Below are 16,065 nucleotides of genomic sequence, written 5' to 3'. Positions count from 1 at the left end.
ATTTGTATTCTTGTGTCGTATTGTGCACCTCTCTGTTGATCTCACGGTATGACAAATGTCTCAACTCTCGTGGGAAATATGTAGATAAATAGCGCAACAATTGCTCTATCTGTTTCAATAAGTTTTTCCATGAAATTATGCTTTTTTCTGTATATAGCTACAGGGAAAGTCACTTTCTGGACGGCCTTGTAATTGCAGGCGAGTGGCCAAAATTTATATAAGCACTTGTTTTGACATTATTAACATGGCGAAAGAAAAAAAAATAACTTTTTTCTCTGCCCCCATGAGAATGTTTACTTGTCGGTTGGATTCATCCAGTTTTGAGTGACGTCATATTTTACATGATCTATATAAATATCATTTTCCTTAAATTTTGTATTTTAATTAATATTTTTATTCACCTATTCCTTGTTCATCCATTTCTTCCTCAGTTGTCCAATATCCTACATTCCAACCATTTATAATAAAATGCTTGCGGTTGTAGGCGAACAGACGCCATCCTTTTAATGTGGCTGTATCATTTATTTGAAAATCTATCAAGGGCGCCCACAGGAGGTAGCCAGTGGTAGCAATTGCTACCACTGATTTTTTTTATTATTTCCCGTTTTTTTATTTTTCTCTACGTGCTCCATACATGTTTTCTCAAACCCTCGGCAAACAATTCCACTAAAACAAGTGCTTTAAACTATGAATGCATGCGCAAGGTAATTTATATTTCAGAACTGGCTATTTTTCATGTTCAATTTTCTCTCTTCTCGTCCATCCATTTCCTCTAATTTTCTAACCATCTTGCTACCACTAAGATTGGATCCTGCGAGCGCCTTTGATCACATTTTCTACCATTCTTTGCTTTTGCTTCTGATCATATCATTTTAAGTTACTGTTTTATGTTACTTATTATTTCCTTGTTAAAAATATAAGAATAATTTTGATTTTTTAAAATTATATACATTTTCTTTCCCTATTTAATTGTTTAGGCCTATTATTATTATCTGTCTTCATTCTTCATCCATTAATTTTCTTTTTCGACTCTTTACTCTTTCTAAGTTTTTCTATTCTTGTGCCTTTCTTCATTTCTTTTCCTCTCTTCTTAATCTTCAGTCCTTCTTCTCTTTCCGATTTCCTGTCCTTCCTTTACTCATGGTTGTTCGATTTTCTTCTTTCTCTCTTCCTCTGTATTTCTTCTTTATATTTTTATTTTCTTGTTTGTTTCTATCTCTCTCCTCCTAATTTATCTGTATTTTCTTTCCTTTCTTTCTCAATGCAACTGATCCTCGATTACGACATCGATCGTCGGATTATCCGACGGTGCCTGAATCGTATTTTCCCAGAAAATTGAAAATTCCCAGCGTTATAATAAAAACAATCATTGCATATATTAATAGATCATAAATTTCGTTAAAGTTATTTCCTCGTTTAGTTGTCTCATGAGTGACGCATTATTATTAGCGTCACTTATGAAGTTATGAGTTTCAAACCTGTCTTCGGACTAAACAATAATGTCATCATGTTGACAATATAATTGAATGGTGAATTTGGAAAACGACTTAAGTCCACATTTTGGGGGGTTTGAGTTGAGAGCATGATTATGTTACTGTGTGCAAGGGGCATCGTTTAGTAACAGAATGACTTTAATCCACGACTTTTGTATAGTTTTTCTTAGCAGCATAATGTTTGGTTAAGGGATAAAAAAGACTTTACCCCTGGACTTAAGTTATTTTGCCTGTGAAATACTGGGAAAACTTACATAATATGTAATTTTAACATACAATCAGCTTACAATTTTTTTTTGTCTGTTGTCATTAGTAATTCTTTAAATGAGAAAATTTATTATGTTTAAAGAACAGAGCATGAAAATGAAAAACAATATGCTCAGTAATCGTGCTAAACTTGTAACTGAAGTAAAAAGTATTGCAAAATGGAGCCAAGTTAAGCATCGAGAGAGAGGATTTTCTTGCTGTCACATTTGGCTACATGAAAAATGTATGCTTACCTAAACACCAGTTCAGGATATGTACTACTATCGCCAGCTTACCGTCCCAGCTTTCTCTGTGCACAACATGAAAACTAGTGAAATGTCCTTTTGTGTCTACCATGAGGGACAGACCAAGAAAAGTCTTAACGAGATATGCAATTTTCTCCTGCACACCACTTCAATAACTGTGTCCCATCCAGTATACTAAGAACTGTGGTTGTTTTGCGACAGTTGTCCTGGACAAAATAAGAACAACACACTAATCAAATTCTTAATGGCAATAAGTGCTCAGAAACATTTCTTCATCATCATACTTTTTTCCATAAGCGGTCAGTGCTCTTGTAATTAACAAATTGTTCAAAATAATGTTGTTCAACAATTGCAATAACGTTATTTTATGACTTTGGTATAAATACATTTAGTTAAAGATGTTTATGTGTCAGTAACCTAATAATTATGATGCATTATTAAAGTTAATTTGCAGAACAACTTAAGGGGACACTCAACTATAGTTTGGAAATTTTTTTCTATTTGACCAATCTTTTTCAAATTTGGAGAAAATGTTTAATATACACATGGAAAGTAACATGCAAAATCTGAGCTCATTAGATCCAATACTTTTCAAAATAAAAAATATTTCAATTTTTAATCAATCATTAATTGAAATATCACTTTTAATTATCATTTTTTTATTTTTTGGCTTTGTGCATTTGACTGTGACTTCTCAATAAATAGGGGAAGAATTCTGCATATTGATTTAGTTCTGTCACGTAAATTAGTGTAGAAATTTAATTTTTCATTTCTATGACACTTTTTCTCCAATTTTTAAGTTGAGTTTCCCCTTAAGTCCTCAAGATAATTAAATTTTTTACACCTGTAGAAGAGTACAAAAGTATGAATTTCTATACTAAAACTATTTCTCTTACATATAAAAAAATATATTGTAACAATATAGGCCTATGGTTCAGCGAGGCCAAAAACAGTTTTCTTTAATTTTCTCAAAACAACTTCTAGGGACTTAAGTCGTTTTGCAAATTCACCATTCAATTATTTATGAGAACAGTTGTTAAATTATTGTTAACTTGTCTTCCTCTATCAATCATTTACCATGCTCTTCTTTTCTTACTGTTCTCCAATCAGGAGATAAACCGTGAAAGGAATGTGCTTACTATTGCGTCATCTATTGGAGCGAAGTAGATAGATAATATTAGAGTCATAACGTCAGTTTAAAAATCATGCGCTCTCCTCCATATGTTATTTCCTGTATGGAGGGATTAAAAAACCAAGAGATTAACAGTGACCTAATTTTGTAACTAGAGTAGTATAAAAATGTGTTATGGTTTGTGCTTTGAGAGATAGTCAATAGAGATTTGAATACCACGTGTGTGACATCTCATGACATCAACATTCATTCACAGCATCACACCGCTTCCCTTCATTCCCTGGAGACTTTCTCGTGGTTGGAGTATAGTACTACTGAAAGTTTAAATAACAAGGCAGATGGCATGAAACACCCTGCATAATGACTGTAGAACAAGGCGGTTTCCTATTACAGCATGTAAATGTAGGATTAAGTAACATTACTGTAAGCACAAAATATACCGACTTCTCTCATTACATCTGTGCAAGAGGTCATGACTCTTTCTTCCTCGACTATATCATTATAAGAAGAAAGTGTCTGTAGAATTAGGTCATCCTATTTAATACTCAGAACGCCAGCCTGTGCTGGAAGCTAAGGCAACGTAAAAACAAGAGTTCAAAGTTCCACAAACGCGAAATGAAACACCTTTGTATATGGTCTCACTCAATCAGCAATGCTATAGCAAATTTAGATGTCACAGTCTTTAATTTTGTATTTCAAAAAATATTGGAAAACTGCATTGATAAAAAATCCATTTCTAGAATTTTTTGAAAGTAAAAGTTCCCGGCATTCCTGATAGCGAAGTGGTAGTTTACTGCTATGAAGGTTGTTCCAAAAGGTTGTATTGAAACTGAAGTTACTTACTGAGAGGTTAAAATAAAGCAATTTTAAAACAGAAACTCATGGTCTAGGAAGTACTCCTGAGTGCATATAAGCCTGTGAATGTGAGGAATTTCATGATGGAGAACATAGTACTAATAAGTTAACAGTAATTTGTGCAAAAATTTAAGTAGCCAAAAACTACATGGGCTTAACAATAATTCATGTTGCGTTACGCCAGGACTTAAAATTAGCAGTAGAAGTAGTAGTATAGTAGGAGTAACAGTAATATCAGATGTAGTAGTAAGAGTAACGTAGAAGTGATGGTAGAAGTAACAGCAGCAGTAGTAGCAGAAGCAGTAGTAGCATAGTAGTAGCAACAGTAATACTGTAGTAACTGCAGCAGAAGTAATTGCAACAGTAATATAACAGTGGCAGTAGAATTAATAGTACAATAGTAGTAACAATAGTAGTAGTGGTAATAGTAACAGTAGCAGTAGAAATAATAGTACAGTAGTAGTAACAATAGCATTAGTAATACTAACAGTAGAAACAGTAACAGTAGCAGCAGAAATAATAATACAGTAGTAGTAACAAAAGTAGTAATAATAGAACAATAGAAGTAGTAACAGCAGCAGCAGAAATAAGAGTACAATAGTAGTAATAATAGTACAGTAGAAGTAATAACAGCAGCAGCAGAAAGAGTAGTAAGTAATAGTAACAATAGCAGTAGTAATACTAACAGTAGAAGCAGTAACAGCAGCTACTACAGTACTCTTAGTACAATACTAGTAACAACAGTAGTAACAATAGAACAATAGAAGTAGTAACAGCAGCAGCAGAAATAATAGTACGTAGTAGTAACAATAGTAGTAATAATAGAACAGTAGAAGTAATAACAGCAGCAGCAGAAATAATAGTACGTAGTAGTAACAATAGTAGTAATAATAGAACAGTAGAAGTAGTAACAGCAGCAGCAGAAAGCGTAGTGCACTAGTAATACTAAACGTAGAAGCAGTAGCAACAGCTACTACAGTACTATTAGTACAGTAGTAGTAACAATAGTAGTAATAATAGAACAATAGAAGTAGTAATAGCAGTAGCAGAAATAATAGTACAGTAGTAGTAACAATAGTAATAGAACAGTAGAAGTAGTAACAGCAGCTACTACAGTACTATTAGTACAGTGGTAGTAACAATAGTAGTAATAATAGAACAATAGAAGTAGTAATAGCAGTAGCAGAAATAATAGTACAGTAGTAGTAACAATAGTAATAGAACAGTAGAAGTAGTAACAGCAGCTACTACAGTACTATTAGTACAGTAGTAGTAACAATAGTAGTAATAATAGAACAATAGAAGTAGTAATAGCAGTAGCAGAAATAATAGTACAGTAGTAGTAACAATAGTAATAGAACAGTAGAAGTAGTAACAGCAGCTACTACAGTACTATTAGTACAGTGGTAGTAACAATATAGTAATAATAGAACAATAGAAGCAATAACAGCACCAGCAGGAATAATAGTACAGTAGTAGTAACAGTAGTAATAATAATAGAACAGTAGAAGTAGTAACAGCAACAGCAGAAGTAATAGTACAGTAGTAGTAACAGTAGTAATAATAATAGAACAGTAGAAGTAGTAACAGCAGCAGCAGAAATAATAGTACAGTAGTAACAATAGTAGTAAAAGTAGAACAGCAGAAGTAGTAACAGCAGCAGCAGAAAAAGTAGTACTTTAGTAGTAATAGCAACAATAGCAGAGGAAATAGTAGTACAGTAGTAGTAGCAAAAGTAATAGCAATAGTAGAAATACCTAGTAACAGTAGCATCAGAAATAGTAGTACAGTAGTAGTAACAATAGCAGTAGTAACAGTAGCAGCAAAAATAATAGTACCCTGTAATAATAAGAATAGTAGGAGTAATAGTAACAGTAGAAGTATTAACACTAGCAGCAGAAACAGCAGTACAGTAGTAGTACAAACCGATTATTTAGTCCTGACAGCTCAGCGACGCGAAAGAGGGGAAGTAATAGGAGTAGTGGGGAGAGTTTCGGAGTAGAGATAGGATCGGGCCGTCAGTAGAGAGATGCAGTACAGCTTAACTGTACTGGAAACACACTGCTCTACTGCACGCATGACATCCGATCGCTCTGAAAACAAGAGACTGACTAACCTGAACATCCCTTGGCGTAACTTAATGAACTCGCCTGACCCACGCGCACATTGTCGGCGACAGTAAGGACTAAATAATCGTACTGTACCAATAGTAGTAGTTTTAAAATGCTACCCCTACTATCACTTTCTGTCACGCCAATCTTACCCCTTAGCTGCCGTGAACCGATGCAGCCCGCAATATATTCTCGCACTGATAGACTTCGCCCATTCGCTTGTCATAGGCTCCACCCAAATGAGTCGATTTACTCCACAGATTCCGGAAACCCAGTGTAATTAAAATACATCTCGCAGATACTTTCTCGTCAGCTCCATACAGTAGCTGCTCCGCTATTGAAATAACGTGTGGAGAATGGTTATGATTGCCTCTTTCATAGTGGCATCAACACTTGAAAAGTTCAACATTTGTCAAATCCTTACATGTAGCTTTCATTTAAGATCACATTGTAAATCTATGAGTTTAAATTGAAGATCTAAAGGCATTATTCGTATATCTACTGAAAAGGATCGACGTACAGAGATGATGATGATGATGATGATGATGATAATAATAATAATAATAATAATAATAATAACAGTAATAGTAATAATAACAGTAATAATAATAACAATAATAATAATACATAATAATAATAATAATAATAATAATAATAATAATAATATTACTATTTCACCTTTTAATGTTTCATGAGTGACATGTAGTATAGTGCCGTTTTATGTTATACAACCGTTTTCCTCGTAATACTTATGAACAAATCATTCATTTAATATTCTCATCATATTGACAGAAAAAAAATGCGTCCTCCCATCCTACTTGAAACTTTCGTTTTTGTAGAGGTACATGGTTTCGAGAGAGACATTGCGACGATACGCCACTCGCAGGTCAGAGACAAATATAAATGGAACGGAGTTTGACTCCAGTGAGTGAGAGGGTGGGGATTGAGGGAGGTAGGAAGCAAGAGAAATGCATAGCTTTCATTGTGAGCCACATTGTGCTCGCGAGTCACATTTTCGCCACGGCTGCTCTATGATAACTCATGGATTTTCATCACATTAGGCCCGTAAAGTTTGTATAACTGAAGATGGACTTCAGAACTGGTTAATTTTTTTTTCTTCACTGCACGAATTTTGCATCTGGTGAGATTCTGGAAGCTACCAATATTTCACAAATATAAGTAATCACACGAACTCACGAAGTGTCACATGGCTTCGCAGTGATCCTTCTTTAACAGAATGAGCATTCCCGAACCTACTTGGAACTCTTAATCATCTGTAACACTGACCGGCCTTTAATTTTCTAAATTCATTCGTATAAGCAATAGATTCGTGTAACATGGGTTTCTAATGTCTTCTTTACAAGTATGGCTGAATGTCTATAAATTTCTCTACATACGTAATGCAGGTACATGGAAGAATCCAGCACATGTGGAAGGAGACTGCTTCCGACCTCATAACTGAAAGGAGTTTTATTTGAAGTTGAACAATAAATATTGTCTCTGGTATTCTAGAACCAGACCGCTCTATCTGCGTGACTGGAATTATGTGGATGACGATGAGGAATTATGCCACAGTTACTACGCATTCTTGGTTCAAATGGAGATAAATAATCACTTGAATTCTTCGTAAGACCATTTGCTCCGCCAAGTCAATACGAGTAGCTATATCACTTTCATTGAGACAGTTCACGTATTAAACACGATAATTAAAATATTTATCTAAATCAAAATTATTATTTTAATATCTGCGTAAATGCTTTTAATTCCATGGTTAAATGATTTGTACTTATGTGAGTGTTTAAGAGGGTACGTAGGCCTACAGCTTAAGGGTTAGGTACAGCTTACAGCAGTAAAATTTTGGAAATATTCAACATTTTTTTCTCCATTACTGTATCTTGTACAATAATGAAAATTGATATGTGTAAAACACTGTCTTTCGGATATATGAAAAAAATATATATATATATTTTTACAATTTAAAAAAATGATTACATTTTTTTTTTCAAAATTCAATTCACTGTGCAGTGATGAAGCGTTTCCCATATAACTCAAAAACTATCCAACATTCTGTGATGAAATTTGTTGTGAGTATTTATGCATGTCATATCTACAATATGATGCAAGATCACTTCTCTACCTTTGATAGATTGTCTGATAAAGATTAAATTAATTTAAAAAATATCAGAGTCGTCTTCTGACAAAAAAGCATATTATTTATTAAGTACTGTAGTTGAAACAGCATTATATTGTAAACATGAGTTTCAGCAATAAAAAAAGAGAGAGAACATGAAAAAGTTAACAAGTTTATGAGTTTGGAGGGAAATGCTTCAACACTGCACAGTAAACTGCCACCATTTTGAATTTTGAAAAAAAAAAAAAAAAACGTTTTTTTTAATCGTAAAAATATTTTTATGCTCGACCATGCCGAAATGTAGTAATTATACACCTGGTAGCAGTCCTTTAATGCATGTCATTAAAGTACACCTACACATTAAAGTACAGGTGTTCAGCCAATGACAACTCACCTTACAGGTGTTCAGCCAATGACAACTCACCTTACAGGTGTTCAGCCAATGACAAGTCAGCTTTGTACCGTTATAAAACCGCAAGTATCGATTATTATATGGAATCGAAAGAGAATTAGCGAAAAGTCCAATACTTTCGCAGAAGGTTATGTTCTGTTACTATAATAATTAGCGTTAATTGTAAATAATATTCAAATAAATTCAATTTGTCATCTCGTTTTTCAATGTCGAATTCAATAATCAAGGTTATATCAAGTTTAACGGGATTACATCAAGATCAATGACATTATTGTTCCTCGGAAAAAAATCAATACTTTCGCGTCTGCGCACATCTCACAATTCACGACCTAGAACAAGGTCACTTCCGATCTTGTCAGATACAAATAAAATGTATACATCTGAATAATTTCAAGTTAGAAATATGGTCGAGCATAAAAAGTCGTATGAAACTCGCCTCGTTTCATAAACATCCATACTCGCCTCTTAATTACTATCATTATAGGCTCGTTGCATAATGTACTATTTTCATATTGCACAAGGACAGTGTTTTACACATACCAATTTTCATTATTGTACAAGATACAGTAATGGAGGAAAAAATGTTGAATATTTCCAAAAAATTTAATGCTGTAAGCTGTACCTAACCCCTTAACGCACTGAAAAATTGACCATATTCAAAACATTTTTCTTCGTCCACACGGCTTATACAAAACTACAAATTATTACATTGTAAAACCTACGATTTTTTAATTTTTCTAAATTTTAGTATGCAATTACATTAATTATTTAATTATTCAAAATGGCAGCTACTCGTTATATCATAATCGAGTGTTTCCCTCTAAACTTATCCAATTTTTAACATTTTGATGTTCTTTTTTTCATTTTGAAGCTTAAGGTAGCTCTACAAAAACGATTGCTATAAAGATTATAACTAAATGGATAATATTTTTAATTTATATTTAAAACTACATAATATGCAACAGATTTTCAAGATATTTTAGCCCATAAATTATTTTTTTTTCTAGAAAAAATATTTAACTGAGGGGCATGATTATGATCAAATGTGTAGATTATGTGTATTAATATGTACAAAAAATCATACAATTCTGTTTAGTAGTTTCAGAATAAAGAGGAAAACGGATTTGGAAAATGTAGTTTCTAGAAAACGAGAGTGGCGTTCTCCACTGACAGCTGCGTGAACATAGTGCAGAGTCTTCAATTTAAATTCGTAACTTTAAAACTGACGCAGATATTAAAATAAACTTTTCACCAAAATAAATTTAAATATTTGGTGCAGATTTTAAAAAATATTTTGAAAAAAAAAAAATTTGAAGGTGTTAAACTGTACCTATCCTTAAGAGATGTAGAAAAATTCGACCGATTAACTTAAAATATATAATCGAGTCAAAGGAAAGTACCTTTCTGTGAGGGGGGTTTATTACAACCTATCCTTCAGTTAGGCACATTCCCAACTCAAACTAGGTGACTATGCTAAGGTTCGCCAAGCACCTAGGTTTCGAGGAGACAACCAAACGTCCCTAGACCAGATCCGTCTCTGTGTCTCCAACCGGCAATCGGGAAATGTTTGAAATTATGATGGAATGGAGATCGGACAGAATTATGTTAATGTCTAACTTCGAGAAACGGGGGAACCTCGAGAAAAACTCCAACTGCGACCTTGTCCGCCTCAAATGTCATTACGGATTTATCAATGAGAAATCCCTGACCTCACAGGCACTCAAACCTGATCGCCTGGGTGAAATGTCGAAGGTCTTGCTATGCAGTCACTATTTATACTCTTACACAATAATAAAGTATTTCTCAGAATAGCATCATAAAGAGGTATTATGGGCAATTAACGTGCTGATAAAGCAGCTGAAAAAAATTCAAGGAATTCTAAGAGAAAATAATTTACATTTATCCTATATATCAAACTTACTAGCAATAAAATAAATAAATATATATAAGGTGTGGCAGTGGGATATGACGGTTTTATAGCCCTGTCGTGGAAATGTAATCTATTAATGTCTGATTCTGATAAATAATGATTTTGTTAAATGTACAATTTCTGCTGTTTCTTATGTAATGTCATCTGCTGATTCCGAAAATGAAGTCAGAATTTTTCTACCACCCACCATTTTTTGTAATATTAGAAACATTGATTTATTTTTATTGCTATATACAGTCCTTAACATGCTAATTAAAAGAAAATATATTTCAAATATTTCACTCTACTGCTTTAACAATTCACCAATAACTTTTGTGCGAGATCGGCGTATTTGCTTGGTTTCCGCATAAAACCAATCCGCGGAAAGTCTAAAATTCCACATTCAGTATTCCCAACCTAACACACATAACAATTTCCCTCTTCTTACCGCTTAAGTGACATATTGATTTTACTGCTTTAGGCTTTTAACATATTATTTTTAGAGACGTTCAATATAGTAATAATTATAAATTGGAAACTTACCACTGCAATTTCACCTAAATTGCACTGTTAATTATTGTTTTTAAATATTTGCAAAAATTAAGTAAACTCTACAACTCCACTAAAGTTACTGCATTCGTGATGCAAGTAACATTAAGGAAGCCGTGAAAAAATCAACAAGATTCCAGACTCCTCATAGACCGGGGGGGGGGGAAAGACACGTATATCACGGCTTGCTGGAGTATAGTAAACACAGAAAACATTTTAAAGCAACAATGTTGAAGATAGATATTTTTGTTTTGCAAATTTTCCGTCATTGAGCAGAAACCAAGATGGAGATTTCATTGCAACTAATTAGAAATTCCTCTTTCAGGTATGTAATAAACGATCTTCGCACAAAATAATGTACGATACACGAGCGGTATGTTTTCTTTCAATTCTCGGAAATTAAAAAAGCTCAACTACGTTTCGCTTTTTCAAACTTTTCCTCGAACATGAAAACTTCAACATACCGCTCTTGTAACGCATATTACTATTACCCTTAAAACTAAAGAAAAAAAAGGTAGCCTATTTTACTAACAATTTAAAATTAGTGTAACTCTGAAAACATTGAGATTAGAACACATGTTTATATGACATCTTTTTCTCAAAATGTATTCGGAAACAAGCTCGGTAAGTGGCGGTAAATCGTCAATCAGCCTGTATATATATATATATATATATATATATATATATATATATATATATATATATATATATATATTCTAAGCAAAAGATGTCACATAAACATGTGTCTTAATCTAGATTATTATTATTATTATTATTATTATTATTATTATTATTATTATTATTATTATTACTATTATTATTATTATTATTTTTATTATTACTTTGTTTCTTTAATTCGAAATGTTGTAGCAGTAGTAATAAGTATACTGCTGGTGGCTATAGCAATACTAGTAGTAGTAGTAGTACAATAATAACAACACATAGTATCAATGGCAGAAGCATTAGTAAATATTACTAAAAACTGTGGTGGTGGTGGTGGTGGTGGTGGTGGTGGTGGTGGTGGTGGTGGTGGTGGTGGTGGTGGTGGTGGTGGTGGTGGTGGTGGTGGTGGTGGTGGTATCTACAACTTAACGGCATTATAACCGGTCGTAGAGCGCGTGTTTAGTGGGAATACAAGAATCACATCTGAGGAATTTGCAGATATTCAGGCAAGAATACAGCTAACTCCTAGGAAGTCTTTACGCTGATTAGCATAAGAAAGTGACATGTCACAAATATCAGCATTTAGAGGAATGAAAATACTGCACTTTTATTGTTATAGTGCGACACTGGCTCATCGATTACAGCCAGGGGATCCAGCCACTGTGTAATGTTTATGAGCTGATGCTGCAAAATCCGTTTATGACGATACTGTTGATCAATCTCAATTAATGATAGACGAAGCTTGGTTCCATTTAAGCGGTTATCTCCATACCAATGGGACATTAAAAATCCTAATTTAGTGCATGGAGTTTCTCTTCACGATCAGAAAGTGAGCCGGAATTTTCGTCACCGATTTTTCGTCACCCGGTGATTTCGTCACATATTACATTTTGCCACTGCAACGTTTTGTCAATGATTCACTTTTGACACCACCATATTTTGTCACCAATTTAATTTCCTCGTCACTATTCGCCAGCACAATTTTTCTCCCCTTCATGTCGCTTCCCTTGATGATACCTATTTCAAACGATACGTAATATAAAACCTCCTACTTCATTGTCTTCACATTGTTCATTTCGTTTCCAAGGATAGGCCTACATTGATTTTTTGGATTCGAAATATTCAAGTTACAGGATTCTTTGGTTTCAAAATCTTCAAGTTAATGTATGCAGGAATTATTTTGATTCGTAAAAAGTAATAGAGTAAGAGATAAGTTAATCTGTAATGGATATATGTTTACAAAGCACAAAGTTACAAAGATCGGGATTGTATAGAGATGTGATCAGCGCGACATTTGTAATTCACTGATTACTATTTCCTCAGATAAGAAAACCATTATAAAAGAACCTACAGAGCATTCGAACTACTCAGCAAATTCGGGTAGAATTAGAGCAGCGGAATGTGTAGAAGCAATGAAGTTACGTCATCTATTTTACAACGACATACAGTACAATTATTATTTTGGTGATGAAATCCCTTCAGTATAAAAAAATGATGACAAAATGTATATGATGACGAAATATCTTCGGTGACAAAATCTCAACAGTGACAAAAACATGATGACAAAATGTATTAGATGACCAAAACACTACTGACGAAAAATAGGTGACGAACTATAACGATGACGAAATTTCCTGTTACGAAATGCCTTAGACCCGATCAAAAAGTGAATATGTGATATGACATTATTGCACGCAGGGTAATTGGTCCCATTTTATTTTTGGATACAGTCAAGTCAAAACGTTACGTGCGAAAAACAATGCGATCATTTTTTTGTAATGCTGACTGAAGATGAAAAACAGTATGCTTTCTTCGAGTAGGATAACTCCACTGCACATACAACCGGTAATCGTTGGAAGCATTAGAAAAAGTGTTTGATATTCCCGTAATTAGTCGCGGACGTTCACCACCTCGTTCCACAGATTTAATTGTTTATGATTTTTATCTGTAGAGAAATTTAAAACAAAAAGTGTATGCGAAGAATTCACACACTCTTGAAGAGCTGAAACATGAATTCACCTGACTGCTGAGTGAAATTATAAATAGAGAATTGCAGAAGGTGTTTCAAATGTTCTACAACGAGAACATTGTATAAGCTTACGCCGAGCATTGTATTAAAGGTGTTAGTGATTGTTGTGATAGAATGATGATAGTGGTTGTAGTCAGTGGCGAAGCTAAGGTGTAAGGTTAGGCTGAAAAAATCTGCTTAGGTTATATATTTTTATAGAGTAGATGTTCCTCGGCTTTTCTATCATTTTTTTTTTTAGTCACAGACCACTCATATTCACCCCCAAACATAATATACGTATAACAATATAACTTATTTTTTCAGAGCCCACGACAATTGAAAATTTCTATTTTGTCTTCCTCCATCCGCTATTTTAATATGTAAATATGGTGTCGAACTCATATCTTTGTAAGCACATTTTGTTTCATACGTCCAACTTTAAAACAGTTTCTCTTTTAATTCTAATGACCTCAATGTTCTCTCACTGTGAGCCATTTTACACAAAATTAATATATAACACACACACACGCATAACTCTTGATTAAACTAACACTTAACAACTTAGCGAATTCAGATAACACCAATATAGCGCAACGTATTATTGTGAAGATGAGGCTAGCCCAGATAGCAGCGTTTCCTACGGAGATGTAGCCTTTAGATGCTTCTGCCACAAGCCTCGAACTGAACTCTCCATACTGGAATAACTGCCAACAGTGAACTTAATACATGGAAGGAAAGTGAAACCAAGTGTTACGATACATCATTATTACGAAGTTACAGGCCTCCTGTTACTAGGTAAAAATCAAATTTTTAGGTAGGCTAAGCCATAAAACCTCTTAAGAGCTTCGCCACTGGTAGTAGTAGTAGTAGTAGTAGTAGTAGTAGTAGTAGTAGTAGTAGTAGTAGTAGTAGTAGTAGTAGCAGTAGTAGTAGTAGTAGTAGTAGTAATTGTTGTAATGTTTTAATATTATTGTAACATATTGTAATATATTAGTCTGTGAATAGCCAACCATGTTGTAAATACTATTAATTGTATTAGATAAGTTGTACAATTATGATGCCCATGCACTGTAGCTATGTCATGGAAAATAAATTACGTCACTAATGCTAAAACCTAAGTGTTCCTCTGATTGAGGTTCTGGCTGATATGTGTATCTATTATCAGGTAGTACATTTCATTTCACGATATGTGTTAGAGGAAAAATTGTTTGTATGCATCTGAAGTCTGATTAATGGAATATGTAGCCAATCGGCGATGTATGCATTAGAGGGGAAAAGGAACTGGTCACCTTACGCCAATATCTTCTGGCCTAGTTGCCTCATAAGTTATGCCTTATTGGTGTTATTTATGAAGTTCAAACCTGTCTTCGGACAGTTGACTAAATAACAATATATAAGTGTGCAATGTTTCAAAACAGTATAAATATAGTCTATGAATTAACACATACAGCTGTAAATATTTGAAATTGTAAAATAATAAAATTAGAACAAAATAGGATGTAGATTAAAACACACCTACTGTTCAATATTTACGAGAGCACAACGTGTAAAAAAATACCTAAGTAGATAGATTCTGTGCTACATATCACGAGGGAAGAGATTTGTTCGAAGACCACCATACAAACGATTGTAAGAGGGCATAACAAGCCGCTAGTCTTGTTACTTTGAAAGGAGAATGATGGTGACGGTGATGATGATTATAATTATGATAAAATTTAAGTATTCTAACTTTGAAAGTATATAGGTGCAAAAATTTTAAATAGTAAGAACATAAACATGTAAACATTTAAAAAACATTGATATCAAAATTTAATTTGTAACAATATAAAAAAATTAACATTTAAAATAATTGTGAAAGTGAAGGAAACTTAAAATTCTGATTATGTTAAAATGTAAATACCTTCAATAATACACGAAATATATAACTCTGGTAAGATGTAAAGTGACGATTCTAAATATTAATGTAGCTTTATTGTTACGTACTGTACTTCTCCAGTGCGCAGTTTTGTCTCGCGTATTGCATAATCTGGAGACCAACTCGTGCTGGCCGCTGAGAGAAGACTGAAGGCAACTCTGTTCATTCAGTAACCCCTACCTACCTGCTAGATAACTCTCAAGAACTCACCGGTTAAAAAAATAAAAAAAAAACTTTCACAAACCAGTTGGAAAGGGTCAAAATCAAGGTCCATATAATTATTATGCCTCATTTGAAAATTCTATAGTTATGCCATCGACTGCTTCTTATAACCTGTTACTTCCTTCTTACAATTTATGCTTGCATTCTAGTATG

At 33.6% G+C, this 16,065-nt stretch overlaps 1 protein-coding gene across 1 annotated transcript in view; it reads right to left on the bottom strand.

Moving 5' to 3' along the window:
* LOC138709036 (protein peste-like) overlaps positions 1-15,829 on the bottom strand; it is a 76,097-nt gene extending 60,268 nt beyond the window's left edge. The window contains exon 1 of the mRNA XM_069839516.1: positions 15,759-15,829. The gene's annotated coding sequence lies outside the window, so the exon portion shown is untranslated. The remainder of the gene's footprint in view (positions 1-15,758) is intronic.
* Positions 15,830-16,065: the final 236 nt, after the last annotated feature.

The sequence above is a fragment of the Periplaneta americana genome, chromosome 11, assembly GCF_040183065.1.
Source record: "Periplaneta americana isolate PAMFEO1 chromosome 11, P.americana_PAMFEO1_priV1, whole genome shotgun sequence".
Classification (NCBI taxonomy): Eukaryota; Metazoa; Arthropoda; class Insecta; order Blattodea; family Blattidae; genus Periplaneta; species Periplaneta americana.
This window is presented reverse-complemented; position numbering and strand designations above follow the sequence as displayed.